Below are 20,664 nucleotides of genomic sequence, written 5' to 3'. Positions count from 1 at the left end.
CATAAAATTGGCCGTGTGAAAAAAAGTCTTCTCTTAAATCGATCCCTGCTACTTTTAATGTCTGTCTTGTGACTTATTAACGGTTATTGCAAAGCAAACTTTAACAGGAAACTGCACTCTTCTAAATTCTTAAAGGATAGCCGGCCTGTAATGATGTTCTTAAAAACTTCGTTTCTAGTTTTGAAAAAATGAAAGCAAAAGACAGAAACAATATTATTTGACTTGAGAAAAGCCTCGAAGATTCACGTGAGAGACAAAAACAATATCAAATTTAAAATTTGCTATCGACCAAAAGTTGAGATGAAGTACTGAATAATGATTTGAATGGAGGAAAGCCTTCGAAAATAAGGGATTTAAATTTCAAACACAAGTTTTAATTTCACAGAAAATCAGGGGTTTTAATTAATTTCTCCTGAACTAATTGGTATTCGCAACTCCAACGAACTATAGGGGGCACTGCAGTCACTGTCTAATGGCGGAATTAAAAACTAAAACAAACGCATGTGGTAACGAAGAAAATGCTAAAAGTGTTGTGATTTTTGTTGTTATGTATGATTTTTTCGCTTTATTCATTTGAAAAGATTTTTCAAAGTCTTTTGGTTATTCTGACCCATATAGAAAGAGATTAGAAACCAAAAAGTATTACGAAAGTAAACAATTAATGCAGAACACACAGTAAGTTGTTCTGAAGCAGCCATTTTCACGATGCTGAATTCGGAATTCATAAATTTTTGGTTCGCTTCGAACGGCATTTTCATTTTGTACCGTTTTTTTTCTATACATTAGTACATATTAAGTTCAGTTTCGTGACATTTCCGGCATTTGTGGACATTTTTGTCACATAGTGCACATACGTGGCAGACTGTCAAGAGTAACGTTTAACACTAGATAATTTATTTCTATGACTATATGATTGGATATCCAAAGAAATCATGCATTTAATTCATTCGTCATGGAAATGATTTACCTGATATGCGAAATCTTGTCAAGGTACATTATTCTTTCACACAATTTTAAAACCATAACCCTATAAACAGATTTTTGGCGAACTTTTATTTTTTATTGTTCAAATTCTTAACGTTCTTTCTGGATTTTTCAATCTGTTCTGCGATAAATATTTTCAAGAAAATTTATTTGCATACTTTCTATTTCAGTAGGATACTGTAGTAACAAAGGTTATTTAAATAATTTATGTGGAATTAGGTTAAGGAAAAGTGTCCAGTCAATGTTGTTAAGTTCGTTTTTTTTTCATCGAATTGAAAAACTGATATTTATTCAAATTCACTCAGAACAAAATAAATAAAATGTGTACTCACAGTTTATACATGGTGGTAGTTTTCTTTTCAGTTGATTGACCATTATTTCTTTTTACTTATCGAATTCTGTAATCTTACTATCATTTTATTCCACTCGTGATAAAAATTAAAAATGGATTAACTAAAAACTCGAAATCTCGCCAAGGCTACTTTGCTCGCACAATACCAAAACTATAACCCTAAACAAATTTGGCGAAACCTTTCAGCTGAGAATAAAAGGAATAAAGTAAATTCTTTCTCGGTTAAACATTTTTCATTTTGTTCTACGATAATAAATTCAAGAAAATATTTTGCATACTGTGCATTCCAACTAAATGCTGCTGTAAAATATGATTAGTTAAATTAATTTAAGATTAAAAAAAACTCATATTCTTACAAATTCATACAAAACAATAAAAAATTTTACCTGGTATAACGTTATTCAATTTTATTGATCCAGAGTTTTCTTGTTTACGCTTCCACCATTTAATACTTTTTTGAAAGAAATAAGGAAAACTAACATTATTTTGAGAAGCTCGAGAATACTACTAAGGGACGAATTAATTTCTGTAGCTGAAAGCAAACTAAGACACATCGATTGCGTTAATAAATACTCAGAACAAACTGCCTGTGTTTACGTCAACAGACACACGTGGAACGCAACGTGGCAATGTTTTAGTTCCATCGGCAGTTTTGTAAATCACCGCAATGTAGCGTATTCGAGCGCTGGAGTTCCGAATTTCGGAAAATCCTTTCTTAGTGGATACTTTCGTAATCATGTGGACATGCCTGCCAAATTTCAAGTCTGAAGCTTCAGCAGTATTGGCTGTGCGTTGATATATATATATATATATATATATATATATATATATATATATATATATATATATATATATATATATATATATATATATATATATATATATATATATATATATATATATATATATGTGTGTGTGTGTGTTATTTCAGGACATTGATTTTTATATATTAAGATTTTAGTTGAATAATGTGTTTATTTACATCGGGGGAGGTGGGAGGGATGAGTGATTTTCGCCTTATTCAGAGAACTGTATCTACCTTTATCATTTTTCTAAACGATATCCTTTCTATTGTTTTATTCTCTTTCATATGGGGGATGTTGCAGCGAGATTTCCCGTTTGTTCTAGATGGGTAGTTAGATTTTTACTTAATATCTGAGGACGCTTTTTATAATTTGAGTATGGCTGAAGGAACAAACCATCAAGTACGGGAGAAAAAATATTTAATAATACAACTGCTCAGTGGTCATTAGATAAATCAAGTTGTAATAAATATACGCATTCTGACACCATAGCTGCTTAAAACATTTTTTTTTTTCACTTATTTGTTTCAACAAAACGGTTCAAACACTTGATTGTTTATTGAAATTTTTTAACTATTCAATTTACAAAGTTTGAACAAAACAACGTCTGTCAGATCCTCTAGTAATATTAGTAAAGATTTTTATTTTAACCAACCGAACGATCTAAGTCTTTTAACTAGTTAAACAAATTTGAAAAAATAATCACTAAGTGTAAAGATTGTGGTAAAGTAGAAGTACATGTTCTGCAAATCAAATTCCTTTTTTTTTTAAATTTATTTTTCGTCTGTAATAATGTTTATTTCTGTGTTTAGATGTATCGCAATGAATTTGTATCGCTGTGTATCGCATTTATATCACGATGAATTGTCGCGGGGCGAATTTCTGTCACAAGGAGCCATGCTGATATCACCACGACCGACAGCGATAGTAGCGAAAACTCTGTAAGCAAAATTTTTACAAATGTGCGATAAGTTACAAACGAATGACATCTGAAAAATTTCGGGGAAAAAATTAGAATTGCGGGCATGTGTGCGTGTTTTGAGATTAAAACGAACCTCCTTCCAAATGCAATAAAAAAAAAACCGACTGAGTCGCAATTGTAGAATCAAGAGGGAAAATTGAAAATCCTTTTAAAATCCTTGTACAATTAAAAATCAATTACAAGTATTTTATTTGTTGACAAATAGAAACTGGCAGCAGATAAAAATTTTCCATCATTACGTTCATTTTCCTTGTCGGCCAACAATGAATTCGGTTATCAATCGCGTGAATAAAGGATTAGACACAATTAAAATCTGCTTTGAAAAACGTTATAATTCGTAAACTCATTCTATCAGACGCAAAAAAAAAAAAAAAAAAAAAAAAAAAACTCTCTATTTTGGTACTACATTTTTAAATATGTTTTAAATATCTTCGTTAATTAATGTCCTTCAAAACCGCAAATTAGCTAAGAATACTCTCGATCAACTCTCCTTTCGAACAAATTTTTTTTTTCAAAATCGGTCGATCCGTTTACTCTCTAAAGTGCCACAGACAGATACATAGATACACAGACACGTCAAACTTATAAGCCCCTTCCTTTGTGTGTCGGGGCAGTTCTGTGGATCTTTACGAAATGAAAAACATTCAAATGAGTTTTTTCTATAAATATAGTATTCACTGGGCACCCACAACTATAGAAGCTGGTTTAGTGGTCAACGAACTCGTTTAGTATAGACTAACTGGAAAATGTCCGCAAAGTGCATGCAAGCAACAACTTTTGTAGTAGCCTGATTGTTTGCACCCGTGTAGGCTATGCCTTTGCCCGTCTGTTTCAAGTTTCATTGGCTTTCGCTACGGAGTTGTGCTTTCGAACAAAAAAAAGTTTTTCAATATCGGTCCATCCGTTTAGGCGCTAGAGTGCCACAGACAGATATGCAGACACACAGATACCCAGATACATAGATACACAGATACGTCAGAATGGGTTTAAAGTTTCCAACGTAAATGGGTTTAAAGTTACCAACAATAACAAGTGATTATCTTAAATTAAAAATTTTAAAAACCCCTGTTGACTTATCTTTGCTTGTTCTGCATTAAAACTGAGATATTTTGTTACCACGATTAAAGTGTCTGAAATTTATATTGCTGTTTGAGCATTTAAAAACTTTTTGTTTTTATGCTAACATTAGATACTGCATGTAAATACAATACTTTTAAATGATAAATAGCAATCTTTCAGTAATAAACAACTCACTATAACATCAAATACAGTGGCGTAACCAAGGGGGGAATACGGGGTCATACCCCCCCCCCCGGAGCTCAAAATTATATGTATGAACGCACATGCAAGGTCCTAAATATCCGCTTTCCGGCCTTTAATTTGGAAAATTTTCGTATGATCCCCTCCCCCTAGAGCCTCTATATAGATAGGCCGACGCATCAGCTTAAGTTTAGCCATTTTGGATCGGATTTTTCATTGTTGCACTGTTAGGGTTACTACGGCAAAGTTTTAGATTTCGCCAAATTTGCCGAAATAATATTTTATTTAATAAACAATTCATGTGCTGCTAATAATTGCTTGCTCACAGTGAACAATCACCAAACGCGATAACTCGCCAGAAAAAACAACCACACAAACCACGCTCCGATCCAAAATGGCTAATCTTAAGCTGACGCGTCGGCTCGTATCATTGAGAAGGAATAGATGGAGAGAGTGCAACCCTACTATCCCGATACGGCAACAGTACCATGTGACATGGGGAGCAATTTCGAGTTGACCGTAACCGCTGAAGAAGTTTTCATTAGCTGAAGCCATGCATGATAACAACCTTTAACTGTAGAAGGGAAAAATTAGATTTATAGTAATAGTGCAGTGTTCCAGCATCGTAAACTGTGAGGAAAAAGCCGCACCAGGAGGTCCAATAACTTTTAACTGGAATGTACGAATGTTTTTTACTTCTAAGTAAGGACAACATAACATTTATATGCATTCAACGAGTACATATTCCACAGTTGCCTATAATTTTTAAATTTTTGTACTTATTTTACCTATAAAAGTTATAAAAAATTGTATATCTTGAGTGCAAATAACATTTTAGTTCCATAAAAACACTTTTTACTTAACTAGTAATTATTTTAACGGCTCTTAAGCATTTTGTGTACATTTGCTTTGTTGGCGAGTATCTTCTCGCCAAGCTCCTGTGAACAGCAGATGCGCAAGAATAAAGATTTGCTATTTTTATGCTTCAATTTAAATACTAGTGTGCCTGCGTATGAAATCATTTTAAAACATTGATTACAATACATAGGAATATAAATTTTCAGTCAATAATAGAACACTTTAAACTATTTGTACATGCCCGTCATTTCAGGGAATAAACATCAAAATACATGAAAAATGCAATTACATTATATTTTAAAATCCGGAAAGAAGTGGGGAGAGGGAGTTTGAATAATAGGCCTGTATTTGTATCCGTTATTTATTTATTTATTTATTATTATGCGGCAAAGGAGTTGGAGCCAGAGTTGCTCTGATTTGTAGCCCCGACTTCATAATAAGCGCCGACTGAAAAATTTTAATGCCAAAGGAGCGATTGCGTGCCAAAACGCGACAACTTCCCAGCCAAAAAAGTCACCTGACCTGGGAAACATTGGGTCCCAAGCTTATTTCACTGAGACAATTGCTATGGCTCCCTCCATTAGCATTCCTCCTCAATGGCTCGTATATAGGGGCCTTACATCCCCCTATGGAGCTTTCTCGCTACGCCACTGATACATGTATAAGTACAATCTTTTAAAACATATATAGTGATTTTTCAAGTAAAATACAACTTACTGATTCTGCATAGCGCACGCATTCTATGAGTCTGTTAATAAGGAGGCTTCGGGTCATCTTGTGGTCACTCAATCCAGGGAACACACACGATATTTTGCGACTCAGACATTTTCTCAAGACATTTTGCATGTGTTCTGTGTCGTTCAGACTTTGGTAGCTGCGCATAATAAGAGGAATAAATTAAATTAATGCTTATCTTTCACTAGCAGATGTAACTAGCACTGCGCCGGTTTTAAATGCAACTTATGAATATGAAGAGCAGGAGCAAATAATAGAGAAAATATATAAAGATCTAAACCAACTCGAAGACTTAAGTAAATATTAAAGTAAATTCTCCCAGAGGAAAAAAGTTATGGATATGTTTTTTTAAAATTATATTTCAATGCAGAAAATAATTTAATGATGATAACAAATGGCAATCTAATCTGTATGAAAAGCATTAAAAATAAACTGAGTTCACTTACTGACAGTGGCGTAGCCAAGGGGAGGGTCCAGGGAGATAGGAATGAAATGCGTTAAAAATTCAAATATGAAAATTTCCCTTTTTCACGCATGCTGCTCGTTTTTTGCTGCTCGTATAATACAAGAAAACTCGAATTTGGGTTTCTGTAATTATTCATATTTCCTACTTGTGTTAAACACAATAGAGAAAATCGAATTAGAAAACATGCAGTTTTTTTCCTTTTTCTCGTAAAAAAAAGCGTAATTGTTTTACAAAAGAAAAATAATAAAAGAAATGCTTTCACGACAAACGACACTAATAGTGTAGTGTTTGGTAAGAAGTGACAAAACATGGTCTGAATCCTTTTGTTAAAAGAGTGATGGAGTGAACGTTTTGAAAACATAATTTCTACATAGTTTGTTAGAGGCTGTTAAGATTTAAAAAAATTGGATTTGAGGACATTTGTAATTGGGATAGGTTTTTTTTGAGCAATCACGATTGCTTATTGTTCTCACTTGACCGTCCTTGATGTTGTGGTTCCTTTTTCAGCTTGGACCAGGGGCCTCTGCAGCACCACCGCCCGCCGTCCTCCAGGCGCGGCTGTCCCCCGGTCCTGAGTTATCCGCTTCTCCTGGTCGGAGGCGTCCATGTCATACACACACGCACGCTCACACACATACAAACACACGACTTCACACACTCCTACACACACTCATGCCTGCACACAGACACAAACACACATGCCTACATACTCACACACATACAAACACACAACTTCACACACTCCTACACATACTCCTATACACACACATACACACATTCATGCCTGCACACAGACACAAACACACATGCCTACATACACACACACACACGAACGCCTACAGACACACACAAACGCCTACACACACACGACGCCTACACACACACGAACGCCTACACACACACACACGAACGCCTACACACACACACACACACACGAACGCCTACACACACACACACGAACGCCTACACACACACACACACGAACGCCTACACACACACACACGAACGCCTACACACATGCGTACATACACTTACAGACACGCGCACCCACACACATGCGCCTACACAAACACACACGCGCATACACACGCTCGTGATTGCGAAAAACATAGTTTAAATTCAAGATGACAAAAAATTCAAATTAATGTAATTTTTTTAATCTGGTTTCAATTTGGCCACTGTTGGTGATATTTAGAGAGTAAACTATTAAATCACATTAAAACTGCAATAATGAGAAAATGACATTTTTTTAAACTTCATATATGATTGGATCCCTCCGAAATTAAAGCCGACTACGCCATTGCTTACTGAACTGGTTTAAATCAATGCTTGACCACTTGCGCAATCCCTCATGCGAGCATTTTGTCCTTATAGTTATGTCACTTGGCTTGGCAACTGGTTTACGTATAGTACTTTGGCGAAAATTGAAGAATAACGTTTACACCACCGCCATTGGTTGCTCTTCTCTTTCTGATTTAGCATTTTTTATGGGACTTTTAATATTTATTCGGTATATTCATTTGGAGAATTAGTAGCATGCACTGCAAATTTCGAGTGCACATTGGAAACACGTTTGGAACTTTTCAATTAAGATTTTTTTATTCTAAGTTGCCTGAATGTACACTAAAATGCATTCAAAATATGCTCCGTTGAAAAGAAAGGTACAGAAATGTTCCTTGAGTCTCTTTTGAATGCATCTCGCTCAAATATTAGTAACATTTAAACTTGGGCATACTTTTGGGCTTACAAAGAACCATCGTTTTCTTTCGTATAAATGTAATTTCAACAACTTTCTTTAACTACCAGGGGATGGAATCTTTCAATTTGATACTACTAGAAATTTTGTTGCAACCAATCGCTGTCGGGTGCTACCGCGAATGCCGCTAAAAAGGAAAGCCTTCTCTAGTCGAAGATCGTACTGTCTGACCACCGATTACATGGAAAGGCTAATATCCGGTTTATAGGCGGAAATGGACCTATCTATTAGTTTTATAGGGATGTTGGTTTGTTTCAGATTTGCACTTTTGCCTCTCTATTATTTAGCCTTAGTTTTGTAAAAATGAAAATTTGTTCGCAGCAACATTTTTTAAATCTAAAGTATATTCGATCTATATTCTCACGGCAAAAACTAATTGATTCATTTTTTCACAACAAAGTTTTGAGCTTACCATTTTGCTTTTACGTTCCTGAACGAAATGAAAATTTTGTCTTCTCTTTTTATTGTTTCCATGGTAGCTATTTTTGTTTTCCCTTATTTTATTTTAGAGAATGCAATAAATGAATAAGGCACTAGTGACATTATAAAACGCGTGCATCTATATCCCATCGTTATTTTCCCTTCTCCCCTGTTAGATTCATTCAGATGGAATAGTCTTTACTTGGCAGATTGCCGAATTACATACAATCCGTGGTCAAACAGTATATTGGTCGGCCGGCGGTTGACAGCTGCCCCGCGATATTGGTGTAAAATTAACGGCAGAATCTACAGGATGTTCGAAAAATAACGGATGCATTTGAAAAAAATCAATAAAAACTTTACGGGCAGCGATAGAAATATACTGTTTGTTGCATTTTGCTTGGGACAACAGTAAATTTTCAGACTGACAAACTGTAAAAATTAGTTGCAATGTTCCTCAACAGATGGCACTGGCGGTATTTTAGAAGGTATGAAAGAAAACGTAGTCTGTAATATCGCCAAAATGACCGATATATATAAAAAATCGATTCTGATCGTTTAGTTTTTATTGATTTTTAAAATATATCGGTCATTTTGGCGATCTTACAGACTGCGTTTTCTTTCATACCTTTTAAAATACCGCCAGCGCCATCTGTTGAGGATCATTGTAACTAACTTTTACAGTTTGTCTGTTTGAAAATTCACTGTTGTCCCAAGTAAAATGCAACAAACAGTATATTTCTATCGCTGCCCGTCTAGTTTTTGCTGATTTTTCAAATGTATCCGTCATTTTTGGAACACCCTGTATAAACAAAAGGGTAACAGGCTCGGACTGGCCAACCTGCCCGAGGGCAGGTGCGCCCTTCCTACTTTTTAAGATGAAATGAAATGCAAACGCCTTCGCTGAAAAAAAAAAAAAACTTGTCTTGCAAATTCAGAACGAAGTTTTCTAATTGATTCGAAAGCTCCCATACCTTCCCCTCATTTTGAAGTTTCGAAAATTTTCCTCCGAGCCCGGTTTCCCTAATGTTATCGTCTAAAATTTTCCGTCTTTTGAGTTTCAATTTCGAAAAATTGCCGGGAAAAGTTCCTTCTATCCCATCTCCCCTCCCTTTCCGTAATTTTTCCAAAGATGACCAACAAGAGCGTTTTTAAGACTCTTATTTCAAAAAAAAAGAAAAGGGAGAGACCTTCGAATCTTCAATCAAAAAGACTGCCTATTCTGGAACTTCGATTTCGAAAACGTTCTGGAAGAAAGTTTCGAATCGCATTTTTTTCCCTAACGTCATTAAAGATGGACGGCAATAGCATTTTAAGATTAAAATTAAAAACAATTTCTGGAGATAAGGCCACTAGACCTTCTCTCTTTATCTTCTAACATCATCGAAGTTAGTCTGAAACTGCATTTTTGAATTACATGAACAAGTTTATTATTGTTGGTAGAGTCGGTAGGGGTTGCCGTTTGATTGCAGTTGTCTAGGCGTTTGTCAGTGAGTTTTTCTACTTAGTTTTAATCAGTGGTTGGAAAAACTACATTTTTTTTTTTTTTTTTTTTTTTTTGTAGCGAACTACAACTACAACTACTTTAGCTAAAATGTAGTTAACTACAACTACAACTACTTTTTTCTTAATGTAGCAACTACAAACTACTTTTGAAATGTAGTCACTACTTCGCTACTTTTTAAAAAATAAATAAATAAATAACATACACATACACGCCATTTGAGAATTGAATGAAAAAAATTTAAAAATTGTTCAGATTGATATATTGGCTCACTTGAACATGGAATATTGCTATAAATTATTTATTCTTTTTTTCCTTTACTTAAACGATTCTTCAATCCAAACATTTTTTTACCATTTGTACGAATATTCCCTACAAGAAAGGATTTAAGAGCAGGGTTGGCAAAAACCCGGGTTTTTTTTTTAAGCCCATGGACCCAGGGTTTTTTAAAAATAAAACCCCCCAAAAAACCAACTAAAGCTGGGTTTTTTTTTTTAAAGAAATGTTTTTTTTTTTTTTTAAATCTTTTTTAAGGGAAAATGTGGGTACTTGTAGCATGTTGGAGCGTAAGTATATGGACAAAGCACAAAAAATGTCTTGGAGTAAAAAAGCTGTAAAATTCATCGTTTTCTGAAGAAAAGTATAAAAGACGACAAAACCCAAGAATGGTGAAGTTTCAGATTTTTTAGTTTCCATGATTATCAACAGTTAAGGCAAAGTTACTTTTCGAGTGATAAAATCTATTGTTTGTTTGTTCGTTTTTAATTACTAAATTTTTTTTTAAATTTTCCTTAATTGTATTTCATTTTGTTATGCAAGCTACTGTAGAACCTCAAGTAGTTTAAAACCCTTTTTACTGAATTCCAGCTTAATCAAGACATTTCCTTGAATTTTATGTTGTCTCTTTTTCTACTTCTGTGTACAGAGTAAGAAATATTAAAATTTTTCGTAAGATAATGAAAAAAAATACTGTACATCCTATTCTGTTTTCTGTCCGACCTTTTGTAACAGGTGCTAATTTCTAAAAATTTTACCTTGTTTATTCGAGATTTGTGACGTGTTGGTTTGCAGAAAATAATTCAAATGAAAGCCTTTTAGCTAGAGTAGTTTCCTCTGTACAATCTACAAATATTGAGAAAATCAGACTTGACAGGACTTAGTCAAGATAATTTGTGTTATTTATTTATATAAAACCTTTGAAGTATTTTTTAATGCCATTAAGAGTTGAGAAATACTATTAAAGTTCAAAATTCATATTTTTATGTCCATTGTCTGTGGTGAAGAACAAATAAAAAAGAAGTTTAAATTGTGAATGTATTTAAATTATTTTTTTAAAAACTCCTCAGAAAATTTAAAAAACCCAAAAGTGGGCTAAATAATGGGTTTTTTCAAAAAAAAAAACATTAGGTCCAACCCAATTGGGTCCAATCCGGCCAACCCTGTTTAAAAGTGGAAGGAGTTCAACCTTCAAATTTTTAATCCTTTCCTGACAGTAAATAGTATTTCATTCAAGAAGTGTAACTCGGCTACTTGAAATTGAGATAAATCTAGTCATAATTTGGTTTAAATTTTACATAGACATACATACGCATGAAATTGATTTAGATGATGAAAAGCATCTTTTAAACAAAAGAGAAAAACTTTAATTTTCATTATATGAGTTAATTTTAAAGGAACTTATATTTCGTAGGAATTAATTGCTTTTGAGCTTCAAGCTAGGGTTCCGGACCTGGACACCATCTCTTTTCTTACGCCCATTATAAAATGAAATAAAAGCATTTTTCAATTTTAACAAATAACCTCAAAAACTCACAACATTTACTAATTGACTTTTAATATGTTAATATATCAACACTCGATCAGTGAAAAAGAAAAAAAAGGAAAAATATCCCAAACGGTGCTACTAATTATCCGAAACATGAAACACAACTAAAAATGCTTACTTTACTTCAATGTGCAATTTTTAACAACAGTGGACTCTGGCTACAATGCAATTCGACAAACGCGAAATGTCTATATAGCGAGTTTTACTCGAGAAACGCATTCTGCAGCTGACGCGAATTCCTCACCCGCAACATGAAAATTTTCGGAGCGGAAGCGCAGGGCTTATATCACCTTCTTTCTTGGGTACTAAATATTAGTTTCGTGAATGGAATTCCCCTTTAGCATCACTGAAAGTCAAAGTTTCCCGCACCGTACTAGTCGAAACATCAGATTGTTAACGTACAAATCGTCGCTCCGCATTTTTTTTCTTTCTAAATATGAAGTTGATGAAATATAACTTCACATAATGTTTATCTAAAGTTTGAAACGCATCCCTCGCGTAAGTTGAGGTTCGACTGCATGTGCAAATAGTATTGATACCGCAAGCTTCTTGCTTAACGAGCAAAGTTTGCATGAAACGGAAAAAAATCCTTTCTTTCTTTCTAAGCCATGCTCTATTCAAGGCGAATATTGGGAAAATGTGAAAGTTTCTATGCCAAACAAACAAATGGCGTCAAACAGATACAACGTATGGCGTCAAAATAATATGTCAGAGGTCAGCTCGTATTTTTCAGTCTAGCGAATCTGATAGGTGCAAGTTTTACTCGCGCAAGACTTGCACTAGTCAAATTCGTCTGAAAACGCGTTTTTTTTTTTTTAACTTTATTCAAAAGTAGTTTCTAGAAATCGCTACAAACTACTTCTTTTTTTTGCAGCGAACTACTCACTACTCTACTTTTTTTTAAAAAGTACTGCGCTACACTACAAACTACTAAAAAATGTAGCTACTACAGTAGCGTCGCTACTTGTAGTGCGCTATACTTCCAACCACTGGTTTTAATGAATTTCATAGTGGAAAAGTTGAATTTCGTATAGGTATGTAGCAGTGCATTTTATAACATAATGACCACTTGACATCAATGTCGCCTAGTGAAAAAAAAAATCTCTCTCAGAAGATGCGAAATCAAACCACTGGGCGACTTCAGAAATTCGGAATGTACTTATTCATTATTTTTTCTAAATTGCCGTTTTTGGCACTTGATTGAAAAAACTAGTGAAACGTGCTTTCCCCTAAAAGTTAACAAAGATGGCCTGCAGTCAAGTTTTTACAATTTCAATGGGAAGTCCACAAAATCTCTCCTCTCCCAAATAAACAAAAATCGTCTAAAATTGCGTTAAAAAAATTCCGGGAAAAGGTCACCAAACTCTCTCTCTCTCTCTCTCTCTCTCTCTCTCTCTCTCCACCCCCCCCCCCTCCCAACACATCACAAAAAATCGTCTACAACTGTATTTTTATGACTTTAATTCCGAAAATTTTGCAGGGGAAAGTTCCTCAACCCCCTCTCTCCAATGCCATCGAAGATTGTCAAAACTTTTGAATTTTTGGAGCTTCAATTTCGAAAAAATTGCCGGAATCGAAAACTTTTTCGAAAAAGTCGTTAATGAGGGCTTTCAATTACGTTTTTAGAACTTCAGTTCCGAAAACATTCCGGGGGAGAGCCCTCAATCTCGAGTCCTTCTCCTAACGTGAATGAAGACCCACTAACTTATGTTTTTGAAGTTTCAATATTGAAAATTTGAGGGTTTACTCCGGACTCAATCCCTTCCCTTTACGCTACCAAAGATGGCTAACCATCGTATTTCAAAGCTCCAATTTCCAACAATTTCCGATTTAAAGTTCCAAACCCCGTTCCTTCCCCCTACGTCATAAAAATTGGCTTAAAACTGCGTTTTTGAGACTTCAATTTCAAAAAATTTCCGGAGAGGAGCCCCCATGTCTTTCTTTCCTCATCTTTCAACATCATTCAAAGATTGTCTAAAACAGCGATTTTGGAACTCCTAACATTGAAAAGTTTCTGTTGAAAAGTTCTGAACCCCATGTCTTCTGCTAGGTCATCAAAGATGGTCTACAATTGCGTTTTTAGGAGTTCAATTACAAAAAAAATTTCCGGGGGTAAGCCCCCGAATCCCCTGGTTTTTAGCAACTCTAAAATTGCGTTTTTGAAGCTATCATAAAACAACTGGGGAGAACTCATGTCTCTCATCTTTTCCTTCATTAACACAAAGATAGCAAATAATTGTGTTTTCGAAAATATACCCTTAAATGTAAAAAAAATCCGGAACGGGACCCCCAAACCTCCCTTTTACTTGTTAACCTCCAAATAGTCTAAAAATGCGTTCCGAACAAAAATTTTCGGGAGAAAGCCTGCAAACACTCCTTCCTCTGCGCGAATATTAAACAAAACTCATTCAACAAACAAATCCAAAACTATCTTCAAATTTTATTTACAAATGCAATTTTAGTATTTCATTATGTTCGGTACGTAAACTGGTAAAAAGAGATGCCATTTTGTTGCTGCAACCTTTCTTTTATAAGGAAAAAAAACAATTGAGGACCTGAATAACAACTGAAAAAACTTCACGAGTTTTCAAACGAATCAAAAGTTAAAGGGTTTAATTTAGATAATAGATCCAAAATATTAGTAGAAACTCTTCTTTTTCAGTTTCTTATTCTTGTGTGTGATACTCGAAACACTTATAACTTTCATTCAAACTCTTTGAACGAAGCACATTACACATTATTCGGGGAAAAAAACATGCTACAAATTTTTAACTTTTTTAAAAAAAATTATTTTCATTAGTCCACCCTCCCCCCCCCCCTCCCCTTAATGAATTAAGCAATCGCCCCTCTCAACAGGATCGTCTGGATCCGCCACTGATCGCTCCTCTAAAATGATCTTCTATATCCTTTCCGCGATCCCCCCCTCCCCCCACTGGCATGCGCCTTCAGAAAAATTGGGGTATGCGCCTTTTTGAGGACCCAGTCCGACCCTGAAGGGTACTGTAAAAAGTATTCAAAATATTCTAAAAGAAGAAACATGTGTCCAGTGTTTTAAAAGAAATGATCTCAAATGCGTTTTCCAAAAGTTTTTAAAAAGTGTGCTGAACCAAATAAGTATTTTGAAAATTGTTCTATAACGTCTGCTTCAAAGTGTTCTAAAATAAAATAATAGTTTAAAAAACTAAAAAAAACACGCTTTCGTAGCAAAATGAACTAAAAAGTGAAAAATAACCTTTGGAGGATAGTAGTTGACCAATCACTTAATTTTAATGTAATACAAAAAAGCGTGGGGGGGCTTCTTATCAGTCGCCTTGAATTTCTTCCATTTGTTGTCTAAGCAGAAATGTAAATAGACAGCACCCCCACGCTTTTTTGTATTACATTAAAATTAAGTGATTGGTCAACTACTATCCTCCAAAGGTTATTTTTCACTTTTTAGTTCATTTTGCTACGAAAGCGTGTTTTTTTAGTTTTTTAAACTATTATTTTATTTTTCTGTTTTTTAGTCTTATGTTGGAGAATTATCAGGCGACGAAATTATTTATAAAACGGGTGCGAGGTAATATCTTAAAGTTAAAACAAGGGCACCCCGACGGGAAGCTACTGTGAGTCATCGATGTATGTTTGCGGAAATCATATTTATATTACTTTGAAAATTTGAGATGCATTTGAATAAAAATTTTGTTCAACAATGGTCTGATCAGCAATGAATTTCCAATTGAAGGCTCACCTAAATTTTGGCATGAAATTAGTTAAAAACAATTATATTTCATGTTCTAACTACCTTGGAACATTGGAACAAATTTCGTCTGATGCAGAAAAATTAAAGGTTTTTGTAGATTTTTTAAAATAATTTTTGCGAGTATTTTTTAATGTATTTTTCTAAATATTTCTTTTTTCACATTGTTGGATTTATGCCAAAATATTGATTAAAATTGGAGGAAACTAACAATTAAAAGAGTTAATTAATTAATTTGATTATAGAATATAGCATTGTCATCGGGTCTGAGGTCGCGTGCCGAATTTCAAAAGAATCCGATCGCAGGAAGTGGGCAAAATTTGAGCTGCAAGATTCCGTTACAAGATACATACATACATACATACAGGTGAAGTTAATAAAAGCGTGTTAAAAAAAAAAAAAGAGGACAAGTGTCCGTGTTCAAAAAGTGCTCAAGTCGTTTTCAGAAAGTATCTGAAGATTTGTAGTGTAGAAGAAAAGAACGCAAATTCAGTACCAGAAAATGAAATAAATTGCGAAACCATAAATGCTTTACCATTTGTGCACTTTATCGTACAGGAAAGCAACGACGTCTGCCAGACCACCACTTCCTTGGACAACTAGGAGAGGTAAGCCTTGCCTCAAGTGATTTAGTACGAAGTGAATGGAGTTAGGATTCCCTTGGATGAGTATGGCAAGGATCGGCAAAGAAAACGACCGTGAATTACTTTTCTTCTCATTGTCTTCTATGATGTGAAAAAAAGTACTTTTATACAATTGCAGATTATGTTCAGGGTCTCATCAGGGCCGTGCACAGGGGAGGTAGGAGAAGGGACACCTGTTGGCCCGGGCCCGATCCTGAAGGGGGCCCAATATTGGCACAATAAGGGGTGAAATATAAGGCTAAACAATATGGGGGGCGTAAAAGTTATTTGTGACGGCAGGGCCGCAGAGAGCCAAGGCGGGTCCCTAGTCAGTTCTGTCGCTGGGTCCCGCTCCCCAAAAAAAGAAAAATAAAAGATGAAGGTAAGAAAATGAAAGGAAGAAGAAGAAAAAAAAGGGGGAAAGAGAAAAAAAACAAAACTACTTACTGGAAAATAATTAACTCTATAAAATAGCCACAACAGTAAATACCATAAAAGTAAATTTTACTTTTTATTTACGTTTCCGCTTATTCGGAGGCCACCCCCTCCCCTTTCTTTCTTCCTTTCTTTCTTTTTTTTCCTTTTTTCGTCAAGGTCGCCGCTCCCCCCCCTCCCCCCCCCCAAGGCCCCTAGTTTCCCACTAAGCTGACATGACCTCTCGTCGGGCCTGTGTGACGGGCCCAAAATTTCTGCCCACTCCCACGGGTCTTATTAACGCACGGTCTTGCAGATCCGATCATCATGATTTTGATGGAACCAAAATAGCAACTTTTTTTTCTCTCTACATTTTTTAAGCAGATCTGCCGTGATAACAATTTTTTTATAACTTCATAGTTGAATGTACTTAAATGTTATACTTATATATCAACAATTTGAAGGGCATCAATTTTTACCAGAACCTGGACACCATTTCAGCTATCCAGACAACTACATCCGGGCTTCGATTGCAACTATTTTGACTAACGATTAAATTGAAAAACCAAAGAAAACTAAAGCACAAATTCTCAAGAAAAATGCAGCATATAGCTATTTCAAGGCTACAATGGAGCCTCTTCATTAGAGCTAAAACCTCAGCACACAACCAGAAAGTCCTGAGAGATCTGAATGTCAACCACGTAGACACCGGTATGGGTACCAAATGTGTCAACCAATTGGAATTCACAAAAAGAGATGACAAACAAACAAACAGGAACTACTAGAGAAAACCAACATTGGTTGTCTCCTCCCTTGCTGCCTCCCCCGGGGGTTGACTTGTAGTTCTCTGATTGGTTGGTTGTCATTTCTTGTCACGAATTCCAATTGGTTGACCCATTTGCTACCCATACCAGTGCCTACGTGGCTGACGTTCAGTTCTCTAACGACTTTCTGGTTGAGCGCTAAGATTTTTACACTGATGAAGAGGCTCCATTGTAGCCTTAAATAGTAATATGCTGTATTTTCGTGAGAACGTGTCCTTTTTTTAAGTTGTTTTAATCCATTCAGTCATATTGTAGCGCTAAGCTTATTTAATAATTTTTCATTCATTTGGCTTACCTTTGCACTTTTTAGCAGACCAGTACCGCGGATCCCCTCTCCTGCAACAAGCTTGCAAACTCTCAAGTGGTCTCCAGATCACAATTTTAGAAACTCTGGTTAATCCTCATCTGGTTTCTGGATAATAATTGTCCTGGTTTCCATTCATTCAATTAACAAGTGCCAGAGGTAGTCAACTTTAAAAGTCCTCCATAAACACCGATTTCCTCTAATGTGCTCTGCATCGGAAAACTATCAACTATCAAAGGGACCTCTGGCCCTCAAACTATAAAGGAGTGCGTGCCAGGCGCCTTGCCTTCAGAAGACAACACAATAGATGGTGGTACCATCTATGGACAGTTATGGAGAATTTAGAACCAGGCCAGGAGCCGAATAACTTTCTGGTCTGACACCCCCAGAGGTACCGTTTCACTTGGAAGACATTGTGACCACGAGCATATTTAACGTCGCCCAGTCACCATTAGTAACGACGGTGGATCTTCGACCACGAGGATCGAACCCGAAACCCACCGGCCCCAAGCCCAATGCCTTATCGATCAGGCCCCCCGCATGGAAAAACCTCCACAATATCTTCTCCACGACGCACAGTGGTTCAAGGGCGGAAAAAATAGCCATTTTTAAGTTTTAAGATAAAAAATATTTCATGCCGTAATTACTTAGCCCTTGAGTTGTAGTAACTTACTCCCCAAGAATTTTTTGAAAAAAAAATTTGTTTTTACAAAAAAAGGTTGAGATTGTTGAACAATTATGTTTTTACTTTTTTCGGACGTACAACTTATGCTTCAGTTTTAATTCATTCGTTCAATATGAAGAACTAAAATTTAATAAAAGTCATTTCTGATTGGTTTTTCACACTTATAGGATGCATAGTAGTTAAAAATTAAAAATTCATCAAAATTGAAAACTACCTAAAATAAAAAAACATTATTTTCTTAAAAATATAATGAAAAGTATTGTGGAATATACTTTTATCGGCGACTTCCGGTGGGCTAAAATGTATATATATCAATAGTTTAATCCTTCCTGTAAATAAACAACAACATTTTAGCTGCGACCACCTGCGACTGCAGTCGTGGCAGATGTTTTTGTTTGATCTTCGCTATTTACGAATACCAATTTAGTAAGTTAGAAAATAACTCGCAACGGTATGACGGAGGTAAATTGCTTTTTTTTATCAAAGAAATTGGTCATCAAATTTGAAATGCTCAAGACTAACGTATGTCACAGGTTCACTACTTTGCAGGAGAGCCTAAAAACGTTTGTTTACTGTTTCCGAAAGTTGGGACTTTTGAAACATTCATCAATAAATACAAAGGATTTTTAAAAACAGATTTACGTTGTTATGGCTTAATGTGGTGCCTTATTCTACATGCAATGCAGTATTAGCCTGAAAATAACAATTTTGGGACCGTTAGGCTTTAAAGAAGATAGATACATATGAGAAAGAAATTTTTAAAACTCATACATAATTCTATATGAAAGTTAAATAACCATTCTGTTCATAAAACAATGAAATTAGAAAACCATTACGCGTTTGAAATTTCTTATTTCTTTTTCGAAATCATTCTAGTATAAAGCTGTTCTCAGTTTGTCAACATTGCCAGAAAATATTGTTCGAATGTATCAATTGCAATAAATAAACCTTGCGTGTGGCATACGACTGATTTAATTTATATTTTTCACTAAAAACAGAAATGAATTTGAACTATAGAGAAACCCCGATTTCACGTTTCTCAGAGGCCTGAATCAAACGTAAATACATAAAATGTGAGAAAACATCAATTCAAATCCAAAAACATAAAATATGGGAAAACGTAAGATACGAGAAATGTATAAAAAGCAAAAATCAGATAAGTAAACAAAAATAGTAATAACGGTTGCTACGATGACGCTTATAAAACGTAAAAATGCGATATTTTACGAAAAGAACATTTTTGTACACACCAGTTTAGATCATTCTAACACATTAAGTAACGAATCCGGGCGTTTAGGTTGAAAATAGTCAGTAATAATGAGTCATTGAATCCAAAGTAAATACAACATCTTCCAGGATTGGAACACTTTGCAAAGTTTTTTCCTGGTCTTTATGATAAAGAAAATAGTCTTTCACTATTATTAAGCTTTTAAATGCAGTATTGAAAGAAGAGACAAGTTGTGTTTCCTCTTCTTGTTCATCTTCAGTTCATAAGGTCAGCTACGGATGGAGCAGAAGCGTTTCTGTTTCCATGGATTAACTTTCAACAGAGTGGATTATGTTTAAAAATGCACAGAGGGAAACACTTTTCTGAATTTTAAAACATTTTTCTCTTTTTTTTAACTGCCGAGGGAAAACGCAAAATGCGAGAAATTCATAAATAACAGACTTTTCATCCGGGTTAAATTAATATTATTAGTGCACGGAAAAACTGGGACCTGATGATAAAAAACGTAAAATGTGGGGAAAACGTAGATTCGAGGGACGTAAAATCGGGGTTTCGCAGTGAATACGATCAGCAAGCATAAAGATACACTGTTAAAAATTTTCCGGAAAATTTACGGTAATTGTTACTGGCATCCATGTTGCCAGTAACTATTACCGTAAAAATCAAATGTTACTGTAAAATTTTACGGTTTGCGCGGTAGGCCACAGCAACCAGTTGGCGCTGAGATCGCTTATTTCTCCGGTATAAATTACCGTAAAAATCAGCGATGCGTCGGCGATGCAATTTTACAGTAACAATTACCAGAAAATATTCCTGAATTTTTAACAGTGTAAATATTACCATGCAACAATTTTAACAATTTTCCAAAGCATTTTTTGAGAATATTCAAAGTTATTGAATTT

This window comes from Uloborus diversus, chromosome 8 (assembly GCF_026930045.1).
Source record: "Uloborus diversus isolate 005 chromosome 8, Udiv.v.3.1, whole genome shotgun sequence".
NCBI classification, from domain to species: domain Eukaryota; kingdom Metazoa; phylum Arthropoda; class Arachnida; order Araneae; family Uloboridae; genus Uloborus; species Uloborus diversus.
The sequence above is the reverse complement of the archived record's forward strand: the minus strand, read 5'-3'. Positions refer to the sequence as shown.